This window comes from Chlorocebus sabaeus, chromosome 13, assembly GCF_047675955.1.
Source record: "Chlorocebus sabaeus isolate Y175 chromosome 13, mChlSab1.0.hap1, whole genome shotgun sequence".
NCBI classification, from domain to species: Eukaryota; Metazoa; Chordata; class Mammalia; order Primates; family Cercopithecidae; genus Chlorocebus; species Chlorocebus sabaeus.
Window position 1 is genome coordinate 63,180,252 of NC_132916.1, and position 18,519 is coordinate 63,198,770.

Genomic DNA, 18,519 nt, shown 5'->3' on the forward strand with positions numbered 1-18,519 from the left:
TCAAAGTCACCGCTACTTTTAATGAGTTATGGTATGGGCCGGGCGCGGTGGCTCAAGCCTGTAATCCCAGCACTTTGGGAGGCCAAGACGGGTGGATCACGAGGACAGGAGATCGAGATCATCCTGGCTAACATGGTGAAACCCTGTCTCTACTAAGAAATACAAAAAATTAGCCGGGCGCGGTGACGGGCGCCTGTAGTCCCAGCTACTCGGGAGGCTGAGGCAGGAGAATGGCGTGAACCCGGGAGGCAGAGCTTGCAGTGAGCTGAGATCCGGCCCCTGCACTCCAGCCTGGGAGACAGAGCGAGACTCGGTCTCAAAAAAAAAAAAAAAAAAAAAAATGAGTTATGGTATGGAAGCTTGCATTTAATTATAATAGCATTGTGTGACATTCAAATCTCTTCAATTTCATTGTTTCCTTCCCTCTTGGTGTAACTATATTAGTAAATAGCACATAATACATTGATGAACCTATTTTTATAGCTGATTAGCAAAATGTATATTTTACCTTTCCAGACCGTACACACACACAGTTGCTAAGCAGTAATTAAAATGCATCTATCAATACACATCCACATAGGAGTGTTTTCACTTATCTACTGCTGCATGACAAACCACTCTAAAACTTAATGGCTTAAAAAAAACAATTGATACTTTTGCTCAATATTCTGCAATCTAGGCAAGGCTCAGCTGAACAGTTCTTCTGCTCACCTCCCCAGCCATCATATAAGGCTGCATTTAGCTGACCGAGACCAGGTAGGATACTTGGACAGACAAGCCTCCCTCTCTCCCAGCATGTAGTTCTAGGGCCTCTCTCCATTCATGTGACCGCCCACTAAAACAACTGGACTTCTCAGATATAATTGCTGGAACTTCTCAAAACTTAGGCCTGGAACTTGCACAGTATCGATTCTGCTGATTTTATCAGTTAAAGTCTAAGACTTATGCCACACACAGAAGGAAGGGCCTACCCAATGGTGTAAATACTGAAAGCAGTAGTTTTCTTGGAGCCCTCACTGTAACAGATCATAAGGGCAATTTATATTCCATCTTCAGAACTTATACTGTATTCCTGAGGGTTAAGAGCATAGAAGAGGCAAGATTTTTTTTTTTTTAAACTTCTGGGAAAATATTTGAAAGCAAGGCAATAGATGAGTAGTAGATTGGCGGTGAGGGATGAACATAGTCAACTGTAAAATAGCATATCTGAACAGCATTAGTATAAAAATGTAGACCTTCATATACCTTTTTAATGGAACTTGTTTATTGGTAAAATTAAGGAGTTGTATATAGAGGCTTAGTTATTATTATGCAACACATAATCTTCAAGAAGCTGAACAAGGGAGATGATACACCAGGTTTATCACAGGAAAGTGTATACACTACACTTCATCCACCGTTAGTGTCAGGCTAACCAGCAGAATCAGTGGAAAGACAAGAGCAAGCAATCTTTTAACCTTTCATCCAGAACCTCTCACAGTCCACTAGCCTGGGAGGGTGTCGGCTCTATACACTTCATCTAGTCAGTCTCTCACTGGGAAAGGCAGAGAATACTCTCATTCCATACACCCTTTGTATTCAATAGCTTAACTTCCTCAAGTCAATGAAGCCACTCTAAAACTTGTTAAGTCTATGGATCTTCCTTAAATTGGACCTCTATGTAATATATATCTTTATTTCCTTCTATAAAGCCATCCAAAAAAAAGAAGAAGAACAGCGAATTCTATTTCTTTTTTTCTTTTCTCCACCACCAATACATTTATTTGCAGGAGATAGGGTCAAATCTTACCATGAACTGGGTAGGACTAGAGACGCTGATCTGCCCAACCTCTGGGTACTCACAACTGCACAGGTAACCAGATCCTATACACAAGGCATTGCCATTAAAAAGATGAGCATTAGATGAGGAGGACACATTCTAAGTACTCACATGATTTCCCATTCAGAGGAAGGTGCTGCCCTCATTATCAGAAGAATAGTGTTGAGAAAAACGCAGGCAGAGCCTAGCATTTGCCTACCAGCATAGGCCTAGACATGATGGTGGCCGTGTGCCAGGGGATCACACCCTATTTACAAAGGAGGAGAATGATGCTCCCAGCTGAGCTGCAGGATGGGCGCTGGGCTGACTGGAGGGGTAGATGGGGTGGGGTCTGACCCCATTAGCCTTTCCCTGTCCAACCTGGGTCCCCACAAGCCATTCTCCGGCCCTCTGCACAAGACAGACTCAGCAAATCCATGAGGTATGGGGATTCTGCCAACTCCCCACCTCCCCCCACCTTTCCCAGGTCTGGCAGGTGACCCAATCCACTGGGTGCAGCCTCACCTCCACCCAACTCCACATCTGGATAGACACATGGCAAATATGGAAATTGAAACCAGGCTGGGCTGGAGCACATCTGATTGTTGTTGGGTTGGAGTCATCTTGCAGGTATCCCGAGATGGTCAGGCCTCACTCACGGTGGCCAGGTTGAGACCGTGTTTTTTAGATGATTCAGGTTACTCCAGGATGAAGCATGATCCTGATGACATCCAGCGGAAAAGCAGGCTGGAGCCTCGGAAGAGCTGGCCCTGCATACTGAGGTACTTCCAGCAGTGAATCCAGGATTTGAACACCAGGGAGTAACAGGGGAGCCCAGCCTGCAGGCCGCAGTTGTTCACAACCAGGAAGTCGTCAACTAGCAGGAAAGGGTAGGTCAGCATGCTCACTGCAATCCCCATCAAGCCCTTAGTGGGGCTCCGGACGGCCAGGGCCTGGTGGAAGCTGTCATCCACCAGGTAGGCACTGATGAAGTGGGCCAGTAAGTTACAGCCCCACAAGAAAACCACATCACCCAGGAGGTGAGGGATTAATCCAACAAATCCCAGCAGCCCTTCCTCTTTGAAAAGTTTCCCAATGGAGCTCAGCACACCACTGTACTTGGCTTCCCATCCCACAAACTGGACCATCCAGCGCATTGAGATGACACACAGCGGGTGGGCCAACATGCGGGACATGCACTGCATCATTATCCCATAGGAGGTCTCCTTCACCACTTTCTTCAGGGAAGTCTTCATATCATCCTTGTTGGAAACCTGCTAGATCTCATCTGGAGGGAAAACCTTCTTCATACTACCCAGGTCACAGTAAAGAGGGCGTTGGACATCAGCCAGGGCCTCAGGCCTCGGAACAGCCCTATCTTACCATCCACTTGCACATCGTACTTGGCATAGGTGAAGAAGCTTGGCAGATAGAGGACTTTCTTCCCCAGCACATAAGGCTTTGTGTTTGGGTCTTCTTTAATTAAAGCAAGTTCTTAACAAAGTTGTTCTAAATTACCTCGAATTTTGATAACATGTCGTAAAACTCATCTGTTAAGCTTTAATAGCTACACGTGCCAACCAACTTAATTAATATATAATATTTTTCAAAGAAAAAACTCATATGTATTACAACTGACCTCTATTGGTATTTCTTCAGTTTACCCTAAATGTTGACAAGTTTTGCCATTTATTATTTAAATTTGGAGAGGGCAAATCTTAGGAAAAGCAAAAAGGTTAAGGAATACAAAGAATTCTATTCAAAGAAACTCACAAAATAAATTTTGGAGCACAAACTGTGGTATGATAGTTTTCCTTTGTATTTCTAAACAACCACTAATAAGACTTTCTTTTTGCAATATGCAAGCTTCTTTCATCAAGCCAATTGGTTTAATTAGCATTTACATCATTTTAAGTTATGACTCACGTTAACAAAATAGAACAGTTGTAGAAACAACGAAACTTCAACGCTCACTCAGAAATCACCTAACCCTAACCTTGTCTCTGCTTTCCAGATGTAGCAGCAGCTTCTTTAGATGAAAGGGGAATGGAAAGGAACGTTTTCCATGGGGAAGGGGATGAGGGTAATAACATGGATCCAGAGCATATATGCTACCCATATATTCATGTGAAGGATCTCCTAATAACATGGATCCAGAGCATATATACTATCCATACACTCACGTAAAGGATCTCCTGTCTAACAACATTGATCCAGAGCATATATGCTACCCATACACTCACGTGAAGGATCTCCTGTCTAATAACATGGATCCAGAGCATATATGCTACCCATACACTCACGTGAAGGATCTCCTGTCTAATAACATGGATCCAGAGCATATATACTATCCATACACTCACGTGAAGGATCTCCTGTCCAATAACATGGATCCAGAGCATATATGCTACCCACACACTCATGTGAAGGATCTCCTGTCTAATAACATGGATCCAGAGCATATATGCTACCCATACACTCACGTGAAGGATCTCCTGTCTAATAACATGGATCCATAGCATATATACTATCCATACACTCACGTGAAGGATCTCCTGTCCAATAACATGGATCCAGAGCATATATGCTACCCACACACTCATGTGAAGGATCTCTGTCTAATAACATGGATCCAGAGCATATATGCTACCCATATACTCATCTGAAGGATCTCCTGTCTAACAACATTCCAGAAGCTACATGACAGAAATGTCAGACATCATATTCACCACCAGCAAAGAGCTTAAGGCACTTACATGAGCAAAGTTACGTTGACAGGAGGTGCCCATTGGAAACCACAATAAGTATCAGATACCTTGCTACCACTGACCAAACACAAACAAGATCAACAGAAAATACCATCGCAAAGATATGATTAGACTGAATATGTATAAAATTATTTCACTCTATTTTAGGGTTAAATAATTTTACCTAAATTTAAAGTAACACAGTAACTATACTCAATGTCAACACTGCTTCTATTTCTTATTAACAATATAGACCATGAAACTGTATCAGAACATTAGTATTCAATAATTTTATGTTCTGGTTGATGTCCTACAGAACTTTCACTTCATCTTCTTTGCTAGATGAAATAATATTGATTACTTTGTGTTTACCTTTGCTAAAATCTATCAGTAATACCTTATAAAATTTAAATTAAGGTATGGCTGGTCAGGCGCAGTGGCTCATGCCTGTAATCCCAGCACTTTGGGAGGCTGAGGTGGGCAGATCACCTGAAGTCAGGAGTTCAAGACCAGCCTGACCAACATGGAGAAACCCATCTCTACTAAAAATACAAAACTAGCCGGGCGTGGTGGCTCATGCCTGTAATCCCAGCTACTCAGGAGACTGAGGCAGGAGAATCGCTTGAACCCGGGAGGCAGAGGTTGCGGTGAGCCAAGATCGCGCCATTACACTCCAGCCTGGGCAACAAGAGTGAAACTCCATCTCAAAAAAACAAAAAAATAAAAAACAAATAAAAATTTTTAAAAATTAAAGTATGGCTACATCACAGAACTTTAAAAGCCAAATTTTTCTAACATTACTTTAAAATCTAGAAAATCATGTTTCCATTCATATCATTTTTTATGAAGATGCAATTACTGAATAAGAATAATTCAAGTAAGAAAAGTTAGAATTAGTTTAAGTAAAACAAGCAAAAAGTATATAAGCACTTAGGAAACATACAATGCAAAACAAATTAGTTAGATCATCACTGTTATTCTCCAAGCAACTGAAAATAACTACCTCTAAGAGGGGAGAGGCACAAAAGCGGGAATAGAATTTCTAACAGAAAGGCCACTGTTTACCCGTAAGTTTCACACTGTAGAAATATGAACACCTGCCAGATACTTAAATACACCCACATGCAGAATGTTCCATCACTTTTTAAAATTTTAATTACCTCCATTTATTATAATCACCAACAGGTAATTTTCTAAGCAACATAAGATCAGCATTGGGATTGAGGTTAGCTAAATAGTCTAAATTAGTTTAAGCAACTACTTTTGGATAATCAGTTGCACTTGTGCCCACTCACAGGCAGAGGCTGTTGAAAGTCAAGGATTTCCTCTGCATTCTCTTGCCTGCACAGCTAAACGGTTACAACAGAATCAAGTTCAGTAACTACACTGGAGCAAGGAAAAATTAAATTGCTCAGTGAAATTAAGTTTAGTGGGTTGTAACACTTCATTTCTTCATTCTGCACTCAAGACAATTTGACTTTCCACACCTATTATATTTCCAAGTCCAACTAGGTGACACGTATCTCTAAGCATTTAAGTTCCCCTTAAAAAGCCTTAGTCTTGGCCAGGCACGGTGGCTCACACCTGTAATCCCAGCACTTTGGGAGGCTGGGGAGGGCGGATCACGAGGTCAAGAGATCAAGACCATCCTGGCCAACATGGTGAAACCCCGTCTCTACTAAAAATACAAAAATTAGCCGGGCATGGTGGCGCGTGCCTGTAGTCCCAGCTACGTGGGTGGCTGAGACAGGAGAATCACTTGAACCCAGGAGGCAGAGGTTGCAGTGAGCTGAGATGCTGAGATCGCGCCACCACACTCCAGCCTGGCAACAGAGTAAGACTCCATCTCAAAAAAAAAAAAAAAAAAAAAAAAAAAAAAGCCTTAGTCTTTAACCCTTCACAAAGTATTGTTATGACTGGCAACTTATTTTCTGAAATGCCAACATCAAGTATGAAACTGTTATCTCAGGCAGGGCAGAAATAAACTGTGTTTTGAATAAACGTTTAAAGCTTAGATTCTCCATACCAGCATTCCTCAGCTCAGAGGTATTTCACATCACAATGCAGTATGCATATTATATGTGCATATATATGTACCTAGAAACCCATATTCAAAACACAAACACATATGAAATGTTTCACGAAACATGTCTTACCCTTACTGTATGATACGCTCTGATATTTTATATTCTATTTCTTTGTTTACATTGCTCATTGTCCCTAATTTGATTTCACCAACCCAGCAATGCAGTAGCAACCACAGTTTGGAAAACTATAGCTCCCTCTATGCAAATACCAATTCAAAGTTCTTCATAAAATTCACTCCTGCCAATCAGGATTAGTGTGACACCCTGTGCAGATGGGACTACAAAGACACTCCAAAGAGGTGACTGATTTGTAAATGAGTCTGTTTTTGAAACATGAATGAAATATGCAGCAGAGAATCCAGAGCAGATGAGCACTAACTGCATATCTAAGAGCAAATTAGTCATTTATCATTAAACTGAAAGTACTCTGACGCAGACTTTTTTTGGACAGGAAAATGGAAATTTAAACAAGACTTTATTTTTTCTTAATACGCTTGCAAAAAAAAATTAACTGATACTATCAAGTGTTGAAAAGGATGTGGGAAAATGTGTACACTGTTATTAGGACTGCAATTTTGTACAGCCTTTTTGGAGAGTGATTTGAGAGCATCATTAAATTTTAAACATGCATATCCTTTGACCCAGTAATTCTTCTAGCTATGCTCTTGTACATGCAATCCAATAGATGTGTAAAGACACTGGCCATTGATAAGAAAATACTTATGGTACAATCACATTTTTAAAATTATTTTAATTTTTTAAAAGAAATATTAAGAACAGCAGGTATTTCCATATCATTCTCTCTTTTTTTTAATGTGACCAATTCAGTTTCTTTTCAGTACACATTGTTTCTCAATGAGATGTTATTAATATTCTGGGCCAACTATTTCTCCATAATTTTTCATTTTTTAAATACCCAGGTAAGGGTGGCACCAGCCTTGACTGAAAAATAAAACAAAACAAAAAACCACTATTCCATGTATACTGAGGAGAAAACAAATTTTTAAAGCTGTTACGAGGTGGCGAAAAGCCAGTTGCAGAACAATACATATAGTATGAGTCTAATTATGTGAAAAGAAATCACCCACGCTCTGAGGGGTGTGCACATGAATGATATGAGTCGGAGGATGTGTGAAAAGAGATTGACAGTGTCTGCTCTATGAGCTTTGATTTTTAAGAATTTATTTCCATACTGGTGGATAATTTGAATAGGTTACAATATTTTATTTGGGGAAACTAAAATCCATAACATACTCACCCACCGTAAGTGGCTATTTTAAGCACTGAGAGTTGGCAGAGTTCTAAAACAAGGAGGGAAAGAGACTAAGAGGAATTAACAAGTTCTAATGACATCCTTGACTCATAAAGTCCCTTTTCCTTCCTCACTAAAGTGACAAGATCTTTCTGTAATATAGTGAGGTTCATAAAAATACAATTAAAAACATGGAAATTAAACAGTAACACTACCTCTGTTTTATGTCCTCACTGTCACCCTCTTCCCACAGGACTTGTAGAAATGTTTCCTCTAACCTCCACATCTAGCTTGTATTTCATGCTTCCTCTCATTGTAGTTACCAATTACTCTCCTGCTTGGCCCAGGAGATTAGAAGTTCTTTGAGGTCAGAGGATATTTATTATCATTCTCATCCACTGATCTCTTGCTGTCCATTCTCCCTAGAAAAGTAGCTGCTTCGTAAGAGGCTGTGGAATGATGTTTTAAAAATCCGTGAAACAGACACCTAACTTGTCATGACTTTTAACTAGTTTACAACACTAAGATGAGTCAGAGAAAAATGGATCACATTCAACAGCAACAGTTGAAAACAAAATTACAATTGTCCTTTACTTGCTAATACAATGAGTACCAAGTTTATTTTCCTAACTTTGAAACTAAAAAAAATTTAAGCAAAGCCACATGAAGTACTACCACTTTAATGGGAGCAATTATTTCAAGGATTGTATCCAAATAAAATCAACAAAATAATAACAGCATACTGTGGCATATACGGTTGTGCCAATCCAGTACCCATTGCTCTCTCTTATTAATACAACACCAATTACTTTCTAGGGCAGCCGTGTGTCCTGATAAAAACACAAGACACCCCCAGGCAGCTGGAAGTTGACATATATAGTTTCAATGTGATGAAAGCAGAAGTCACCAGAAAGAGCTTACCTCCCCCAAAAAACCTCATTCAGAGAAAGCCCTCCCTCTTTCCTCTTCTTTCTGCCTTCCACGAGTCCTGGAGATGCAGCAGGCAACTCGTGACTCTGAGGAGAAACCCATGTGACAAAGACACAAACTCTGGATCTAAAATGCTTAAGCATTGGTCCTCGATGAAAGGAATGGCTTCTTCTGGTATCTTTACAAAGAAGTATCTTTGGCACTGTGTTTCTAATGTCACCCAAGGCTTCTGATAATTTGCTTATAAAACTTTTCTGAAAACTTATGAGTTTCTTTTCCAAAGTTATAGAACAGCTCAATAAAATGTGAATTACAAATGCATTAACTCCAGTTTTATAAAATCTGGTTTTTCAACAGAACAAAATCTGTGTGGATTTTTCAGTGCCTCAGTATGGGAACCTTCCTAAGATGTTGTTTAGGCTGTAAATCATGCAGCCTTCTCAGAGCAATGCATTTGTGTGATTGCCCAATTATGCATGAATACAGTCAGCATGGAAATCCACTTCAAACTGCAGAAGATCAGCAGCTATCAGTTGAAACGTGCATGTGTATTTGATGGGGTGGAGGATAGTGAGGACAGATTACAGCAATAATATGTCAGGTTTAAATCTTCTATAAATGAGATTGGATTACTGCAGCTGATAAAAATGAAAATGAGTAATTAAAACATGGTGTGTAAGGAAACATAAGTTTTCTTGTGGTTGTCCTCGTAGGATAATTTGTGGTGTTGAGAACCTGCCTCAGGTTTCTTAATAATGTTTTCCTAGCTGGCTAATTAGGATGTACTATTGATGTGATCCAAAAAAGCATTCAGCTTCAAAAGAAGCTGCCAAAAAAGGGAAGCCTAAGTATATCAAAGGCTGGAGATGGAATGTCAATTTTATTTAGGGGTCAACTGCAAACGCGAATCCTCATTGTGCCTGTGTCTATCACCTCATTACACATTAGCAACTTTCATTTCTCCCTTCTCATTCATATGTGGATTTATTATCTAGATCACAGCTTCCATTTCCCCATAACATTCTAGATGCTCTTAAGTCTCAGTAACAAGATCAATGAAAGTGTGGTGCTAATTTTTCCCCATAGATAACATATCATTAGGAATGCTTTCGCCTGCAACAACAAAAAACCCCTGCATTGGGGTAAACAGACATTTTTTTCTTCGTGGAACATAACGTCCAGTCTGCAGTCAGTCCATCCATCCAGGATTAGTGCAGCTGCTCAACAATGTCATTCAGGACCTGGCCCCTCCTTTTTAGAAGATCCACAGTTCCTGGCAGGCTGTCAGCCCTAAAGCCAATGCTTTTTCTTTTAAATAGAATGATCAAACATGAAAACATTTATATTTCATTTCTCATAGATTTACCTTTTATTACACTTGTTAACACAGCAAAGAGAGGGAAGCAACTGATTCACCTTGTCTATATGAAACACTTCAATTTGTCAGAAGTTGGGTGCTTCTACAATATCCCTGAACTATTTGAAAAATGAACTAAATATAGGTAAGAAAAAAGAGTCTATAAATAATTTCAATGAGAAAACAACTGCCAAAAAAAGTTTTAAGATATAAATATAAGATTTAATATTTTAAAATATTAAAATAAAAAAAACCCCTGAACATATGTTCTTAGTTTACGAAAGAATAAAATAATAAAACTAATGATGAGGAAATTGTAAAACTATCTTGGCAGAAACCTTTTGCTATCTACAGCCATCTCCTAAAAGTGAAGTCTCTAGCTGCCATTGAGTTCCATTATGGTCCATAAATGAGGCTATAGGAGTCTCTCTAACTCTCCACCTCCTCCCCTGCCCTCAGCTTTACTGAGGTATAACTGACAAATAAAAATTGTATATATTTAAGGTATACGACATGATTTGATATACATTCTGAGATGATTCTCTTAACAAATTTCATACATTATCATGTATAGTTACCAGGCTGTATGTTAGATCCCCCAGAATGTATTCCTCCTGCAGAACTGAATCTGTATACCCTTTGACCAACATCTCCAATTTCTCCCACCTCCCACTCCAGCCCCTGGTAACACCATTGTACTCTCTGTAGAAGTTCAACTTTTTAAAAATTCCACTGATAAGTGGTATCATGCAGTATTCGACTCTATGTCTAGCTGACTTCACTTTGCATAACATCCTCTCCAGCCTCATCCATACTGTAGCAAATAGTTGGCTTTCCTTATTTTTAAGGCTGGATAATATTCCATTGTAAATAAACACCACATTTTCTTTATTCATGCATCCACTGAAAGACACAGGTTGCTCCCATACCTTGGTATTGCAAATAATGCTGTAATGAACATGGGAGTGCAGGTGTCTCTTTGATGTGGTGATTTTCTTCATTTCCTTTGGATATATAACCAGTAGTGGGATTGCTGGGTCCATAAATGAGACCATCCAAATCCTTCTAATTTTAAATTGAGATTAAAGGATTTGTAAATAACTTAACAAAATCCACCCTGATAACCAAAGGAATTTCTTGGAGCTAGTAGGAAGAAGAAGGACTTTTCTTACGTCTTGTTTCTTTTAAATTTATAGTTGTACCCCTGTTTCCCCCATACCTATTATGTCTACAGCCTGGTAAAGTGACCTGTACTCACACCAAGACAGGGCTGGACACCAACCAAACACTGACACACACTGACAAAGGGCAAGGGAATAAGGAAGTTACTATGCATAACATGCCTGAGATGTGGACTATAATTCTTTTTTTTTTTTTTTTCTTTTTTTGAGACAGAGTCTTGCTCTGTCACCCAGGCTGGAGTGTAGTGGCACAATCTTGGCTCACTACAACCTCCATTTTCTGGGTTCAAGTGATTCTCCTTGCCTCAGCCTCCTGAGTCACTGGAATTACAGGCACCTACCACCATATCCGGCTAATTTTTGTATTTTTAGTAAAGACGGGGTTTCACCATGTTGGCCAGGCTGGTCTCGAGCTCCTGACCTCAGGTGATCCGCCCGCCTCAGCCTCCCCAAAGCGCTGGGATTACAGGTGTGAGCCATGGCACCCAGCCTAGACTGTAATTCTTAATGTTTGTAAAAATCACCCTCACACTCCTCTTGGCTACTACTGAACATATTTTAAATTTTAAGATATTTCTGGGTGTCAGCTGTGAAGCAGAATTAATATTTTTTCACAACCAAAGAACAGCCAAGAAAACACTGGGCACCTCCTGCCAAGTTACGCATCTGGGGTTAAAAGAATGATGCTCTAACACCTAATAATTGACTCTTTGGGGATGGAAGAGCACAGGAATTATAAAAATACCCAGTGGTAAAAATACTTCCTGACGTTTTGCTTATTACACTAATTGAATATAATCTAAGTCTAGCAACTAACATAATGAGCTAATTAAGAGTTATTTTTCCTACCACACCTTTTTTTTTTTTTTTTTTTAGATGGAGTCTCGTTCTGTCATCCAGGCTGGAGTACAGTAGAGCAATCTCAGCTCACTGCAACCTCTGCCTCCCGGGTTCAAGCAAATCTCACTTCAGTCTCCTGAGTAATTGGGATTACAGGCATGCACCACCACGACTAACTAATTTTTGTATTTTTTGGTAGAGATGGGGTTTCACCATGTTGGCCAGGCTGGTCTCAAACTCCTGACCTCAAATGATCTATCTGCCTTGGCCTCACAACATACTGGGATTACAGGCGTGAGCCATTCCTACAACATCTTTTCTAAAACACCTGCATGATGTCCTTTCTTCAAAACACCTCACATTCCTCTTACTACGTGGCTGATTCAAAACACTGCATCTCTGAAGACCCATGAGCTCCAGTGGCTTAGCCTAGCAGTTTTAACTCCAGCTAGCAGGAGGAAATACACCTACATAGTTCCTTTTCTGCAGTAGCATACCCAGTATCAGCTCTGTGCTTTTAAATCCTTTCTTCATTTTGTATACTTCCTCTACTTAATTGAGCTGCGTTGGAACATCTAAGGTGTCAGTGATCTATAACTCGAATCTAAGGTTGACATGTGTCTCAGTACTTCCACGTGAATACTTAAGGAATCAAACTCAGACTTGATTACACAGAACCATTCATATAGTAAAAGTACTCCTCCCTCGAAATCTGGGAGAGAAAAATATAGACCTCGACCAAAGACACAGAAAGCAGTATTTATTCCATCCCCTATACCTCCTTAATTTAACAGCAGTAAAGAGAGAGAAGAAATACCACCACCATGGCTGAGGCAGAAGAATGGTGTGAACCTGGGAGGCGGAGCTTGCAGTGAGCCAAGATCGCACCACTGCACTCCAGCCTGGGCAACGGAGCAAGACTCCGTTTCAAAAAAAAGAAAAAAGAAATACCACCACCAGGCTGGGTGTGGTGGCTCACACTTATAATCCCAGCATTTTGGGAGGCCCAGGCAGGTGGATCACTTGAGCCCAGGGGTTTGAGACCAGCCTAGGCAACATGGTGAAACCCTGTCTCTACAAAAAAAATACAAAAATTGGCCGGGCACAGTGGCTCACGCCTGTAATCCCAGCACTTTGGGAGGCCGAGGCTGGTGGACCATGAGGTCAGGAATTCGAGACCAGCCTGGTCAACATGGTGAAATCCCATCTCTACTAAAAATACAAAAATTAGCTGGGCATGATGGTGCGCACCTGTAGTCCCAGCTGGGACTGGGGCTAGTCCTTTGGTCTTACATACCATATTATGGTTTCTTTAAAGAAGATTCATACACGATTTGATATACATTCTGAGATGATTACCACAATCAAGCTAATTAACATATCCAACACCTCCCATAGTTACTTTTTGTGTGTATGTGTGGTGGAAATACTTCAGATATATTCTCTTAACAAACTTCACACATTATCATGTATAGTTACCAGGCTGTATGTTAGATCCCCCAGAATGTATTCCTCCTGCAGAACTGAAACTGTATACCCTTTGACCAACATCTCCTATTTCTCCCACCTCCCACTCCAGTCCCTGGTAACACCATTGTACTCTCTGTAGAAGTTCAACTTTTAAAAAATTAGCCAAGCAAGGTGGTGGGTGCCTGTGATTCCAGCTACTTGGGAGGCTGAGGCAGGAGAATCACTTGAACGCAGGAGGTGGAGGTTGCAGTGAGCCAAGATCATGCCATTCCACTCTAGCCCATGCGACAGTGCAAGCTTCCATCTCAAAAAAAAAAAAAAAAAAAAAGATTAGCTGGGCATGGTGGCCCACACACGTAGTCCCAGGTACTCAGGAGGCTGAGGTGAGAGGATCACTTGAGCCCAGGAAGTCGAGGCTACAGTGAGCCATGATTGTGCCACTGCCCTCCAGACTAAGCGACAGAGTGAGACCTTGTCTCAAATAAAAAAATAAAGGAAGAAAGAAACACCACAACTAATTATGTCAAAGCATGTCTTCATTAAATAGAGAATGAAGTAAATCTAAGTAGGAAAAAGATTCTTCAGTAATTTCAGCTTGGGACAGGCAGGTGGCTCATGCCTGTTATCCCAGCAGTTTGAGAGGGTAAGGTGGGAAGACTGCTTGATTGAGTCCAAGAATTCGAGACCAGTTTGGGTAACAAAGCAAGACTTTGTCTCTACAAAAAATTAGAAAATAATTAGCCAGAAGTGGTGGCACACACCTGTAGCCTCAGCTACTTGAGAGGCTGAGGTAGAAGGATCACTTGAACCCAGAAGTTTGAGGCTGCAGTGATATGATTGCACCACTGCACTACAGCCTGGACAACAAATGGAGACCCATCTCTAAAAAATAATAATAGCAATAATAACTTCAGTTAGAAACAAATTCTAGAATAAGCTTTTTTTCAGAAAAAAAAATCTTAGAATAATCCTTTGCCCTAGTTATCTTTATAAACAAACAAACAAACAAAAAAGAATAAGCACCATAGCTTTCACAGATTCCTTTCTGATCTAAAAGATTCCTGGATTATTATTAAATAACATTACAAGTATAGTTTAACCATAATCCATGAGAAAAATCCAATGAACCTATATAATATTACTCTTTTAACATTTCTTCTCAGAGGCACATTAAGGTACAAACTAAAAGGTTAGGATCCTGGTCCTTGGGAAGCCATTATTTTTGATAGTTGTATTATTTGTTTTAGTTTGCAATTGTATGGCAATAAATATAACAGGATTGAATGTACGATACTATATCCCCCAAAGGCTGGGACTGGGGCTAGTCCTTTGGTCTTGCATACCATATTATGGCTCCTTTAAAGAAGATTCATAGCCATTTGACTTGCCTCCTCCTATGTTTTCCATTTCAAACAAACAAGTGAGTCATTCACAAATGCTGCAAGACTGGCTACTCATATTTTGGATGCTTGAGTATTTTGTTCAAACAAGCATGGATATATGACGACTATTAATTTATCCCGGTAAATTCACGAATAGGCTTGACAGGTTGAACAAGATCTGACACAGAATATTCAAGACTTAGGGGAAAAAACCTGTCTCAGAAGAAAAAAAAATCAGTCATGTACCTATACCTGTTGTAAGAACACACTTCAACTCTCATACACTGCTGGAATTGATGTATATTGGTAAAACATTTCTGGAGGCCACTTACGTAACAAATAGCAAAAATCCCCTTTAAAAAAAAATGGTTACCTGTGACCCAGGAACTCTACTTTTAACAATCTATTTTCAGGAAATAATAGCCAAGTACACAAAGCTACATGTGCAAATATGTCCACCAAACTCATAACAAAAAAAAAGAAATATTAAATGTCTAATAATCAGATATTTGTCAAATAATATATATTTCCCTGCAGTGGAACACGATGCAGGTATTAAAAATAATGTATAGTTAATAACAGCAAAAGATGTTACGACATTTACTTGAAAAAAGCAAGTAACAAAACAGCATATATGGTATGCTATCACTGTATATGTCTGTGTATGTTAAAAATTCTAGGCCAGGTATGGTGGCTCACACCTGTAATCCCAGCACTTTGGGAGGCCGAGGCAGGCAGATCACCTGAGATCGGGAGTTCGAGACCAGCCTGATCAACATGGAGAAAACCCATCTCTACTAAAAATACAACCAGGCCTGGTGGCACATGCCTGTAATCCCAGCTATGCAGGAGGCTGAGGCAGGAGAATCGCTCCAACCTGGGAGGCAGAGGTTGTGGTGAACCGAGATCACGCCACTGCACTCCAGCCTGGGCAACAAGAGCAAAACTCCGTTTAAAAAAAAAAATTCTAGGCCAGGCATGGTGACTCACGCCTGCAATCTCAGCACTGTGGAAGGCTGAGGCGGGTGGATCACCTGAGATCAGAAGTTCGAGACCAGCCTGGTCAACATGGTGAAACCCCATCTCTACTAAAAAATACAAAAATTAGCCAGGCGTGGTGGTGCATACCTGCAGTTCCAGCTACTCAGGAGGCCAAGGCAGGAGAATTGCTTGAATCTGGGAGGCGGAGGTTGCAGTGAGCCGAGATTGCACCACTGCACTCCAGCCTGGGTGACAGAGCAAGACTCCGTCTCAAAGAAAAAAAGAATTCTAGGAAAATCTACACAAAAAATTTTCATAAGTAACCATCGGCAATGAGGTTACAAGCATTTATTTGTCCTTCTTGATACTTCTGTGTTTTCCTGAAAATGTCTCTGAAATATTTTAAAGTCTGACTTTATCTAGCCATCACTGGGCAAAGTCAAGTCTGGATAAAGATTGACAATTTGAAAAACAAATGCGGATTAGATAATGGTCACTGTGGTGTTCCAGAGATCACCACAATACATTTCACACCTACATTCCAGGGGAAGATCCAGAAGATATTCACCGTGTGCTTGCCAACCTCTCCTGGCTTTTTAGTCACATTTACTTTATAGTTTAATGTTTCTCCTTTTAATTTCTTTCCTAGAATCATATTTAAGAGTCAGATCAGAGCTAATCTTTCACTCAATAGACACACTGTGACAAATTCTTACATGCCAAGTAGGCTGGGTACCCCAAGCCACACAAGCTAGTAGGAGCAGCTCCTAGTCTGCAAGAAGTTCACAGATTAGCTTTAGGGAAAAAGCACATATGCCAAGAATTACAAGAATACAATGGCATAAGAAAGGTACACACAGAGCACTTACTGAGCAAAAGGAAAATCAGATAACTGCCTGGAGAGAGGAATTGTCTGTCAAAGGATTCAAAGAATCAGGGATGGAGCTAAATGCTAAAGAACAAGCTCAATAAATAGAAAACACAACTTTGACTCTAGCTATGTGAAAATCTGTATTAGTCAAGGTCTTCAGGAGAAACAGAACCAATATAACACAAATTAACAGATAGATATAGGCAAACATATAGATCAATCTATAGCTCTATTTTTATCTACTGATCTGCCTGGAAAAAGAAAGATTTATTTTTAAAATTGGCTCATGCAATTGTAGGAGCTGGCTAATCTGAAATCTGCAAAGCAGGTCAGCAGGCTGGAGCCCCAGGAAAGAGTTGATGTTGTCACTCCAGTCAGAAGGCAGTCTGGAGACAGAATTTCTCCCTGGGGTCAGGGTGTGGGGAAAGTTAGCTTTTTATCTTAAGACAGTCAACTGATTGGATGAGGGCCACCCAGCTTTACTCAAAGTCTACTGATTTAAATGTTAATCACAACCGGAAAAAAACTTGCTTCACAGCAACATCTAATCTGATGTTTGACCAAACATCTGGGCACTATAGCCTAGCAAGCAGACACATCATATTAACCATCACCTAAGCCAAGTCAGAAAAGTGAAGTAAGAAACAGATGCAATAAAATTGGGAGTTATTTTGTCTATTTTCCATCTTCCCTTTCACCCAAATTCAGCATTAATTTCTCAGTTTTTATTTCTATTTCTAGTAACACTTGGCTTATATGCTATGTCATAACACAGATCAACTTAACTTTCCAATAACTCTGATTCTAATTCTTTGCCATTTTTCACTTCTGTGGCTCAATCATCTTCAACCACACAGACTAAACTCAAAATCTGTTTCAAAATATTCATATTGCCAACATCCTGCTGAATATCCCCTGGAAGCTTAACATCTGTGAGTCTAAAAGCTAACAAAACTGTCAGACAAAACCAGTTCCTTCTTCCCGACTTTACAACTTCTATGGTTGGCCTCGTCTTCATAGAGGCCACCTACTCTCCAGGCCTGCTCAGCACCTTTGATTCAGCCTGTCCTTTGCACTTTACCAGCAATGCCCGTCACACTGCCTGACTCACAGTGCTGCTCGGCAAGTTGACTGGATGGATGGATGGATGAATGAATGAATGTTGAGCACAACAGCTTGTCAACTGTGGTAAATTCTATTCCAAATTATTAATACTAATTCCCTTTTTTTCCATTATTACTACACAAATACAAGCCAGACCACTTTCCCCATATCGTGATTTAACTTCTGTCTCAGTTTTCTATTGCATCCTAGATATTACTACCACTTAATCTTTCTAATTAGAGCTATAATCCTATCACCACTCTAATTAAAATAAAAAAACAAACAACAAAATAAAAACCTTTATTTTCCCATTGATTTAACTACAAGCTTTACTCCCTAATGGTTAAGTTTCTCCCCAGTTTAAGCCCCAGGCTCTCTCTGTAGTTAACCCCACTATTCAGTCATACACTGTGTCTACCCAGAATAAAATTATCCATAAGACAATGCTAGCCTTGAGGTGCTCAATCCATAAGGACACACACAGTAAAGAAAGAACTGGACAGGCACAGTGACTCACGC

The 18,519-nt window shown here is 40.1% G+C and overlaps 1 protein-coding gene and 1 pseudogene across 1 annotated transcript in view; both read right to left on the reverse strand.

Annotated features, from left to right (window-relative positions):
- NHSL1 (NHS like 1) overlaps window positions 1–18,519 on the reverse strand; it is a 273,262-nt gene that overhangs the window by 227,994 nt on the left and 26,749 nt on the right. The gene's annotated exons all lie outside the window — the stretch shown is intronic.
- Window positions 327–4,054, reverse strand: LOC103240288 (mitochondrial carrier homolog 1 pseudogene; annotated as a pseudogene).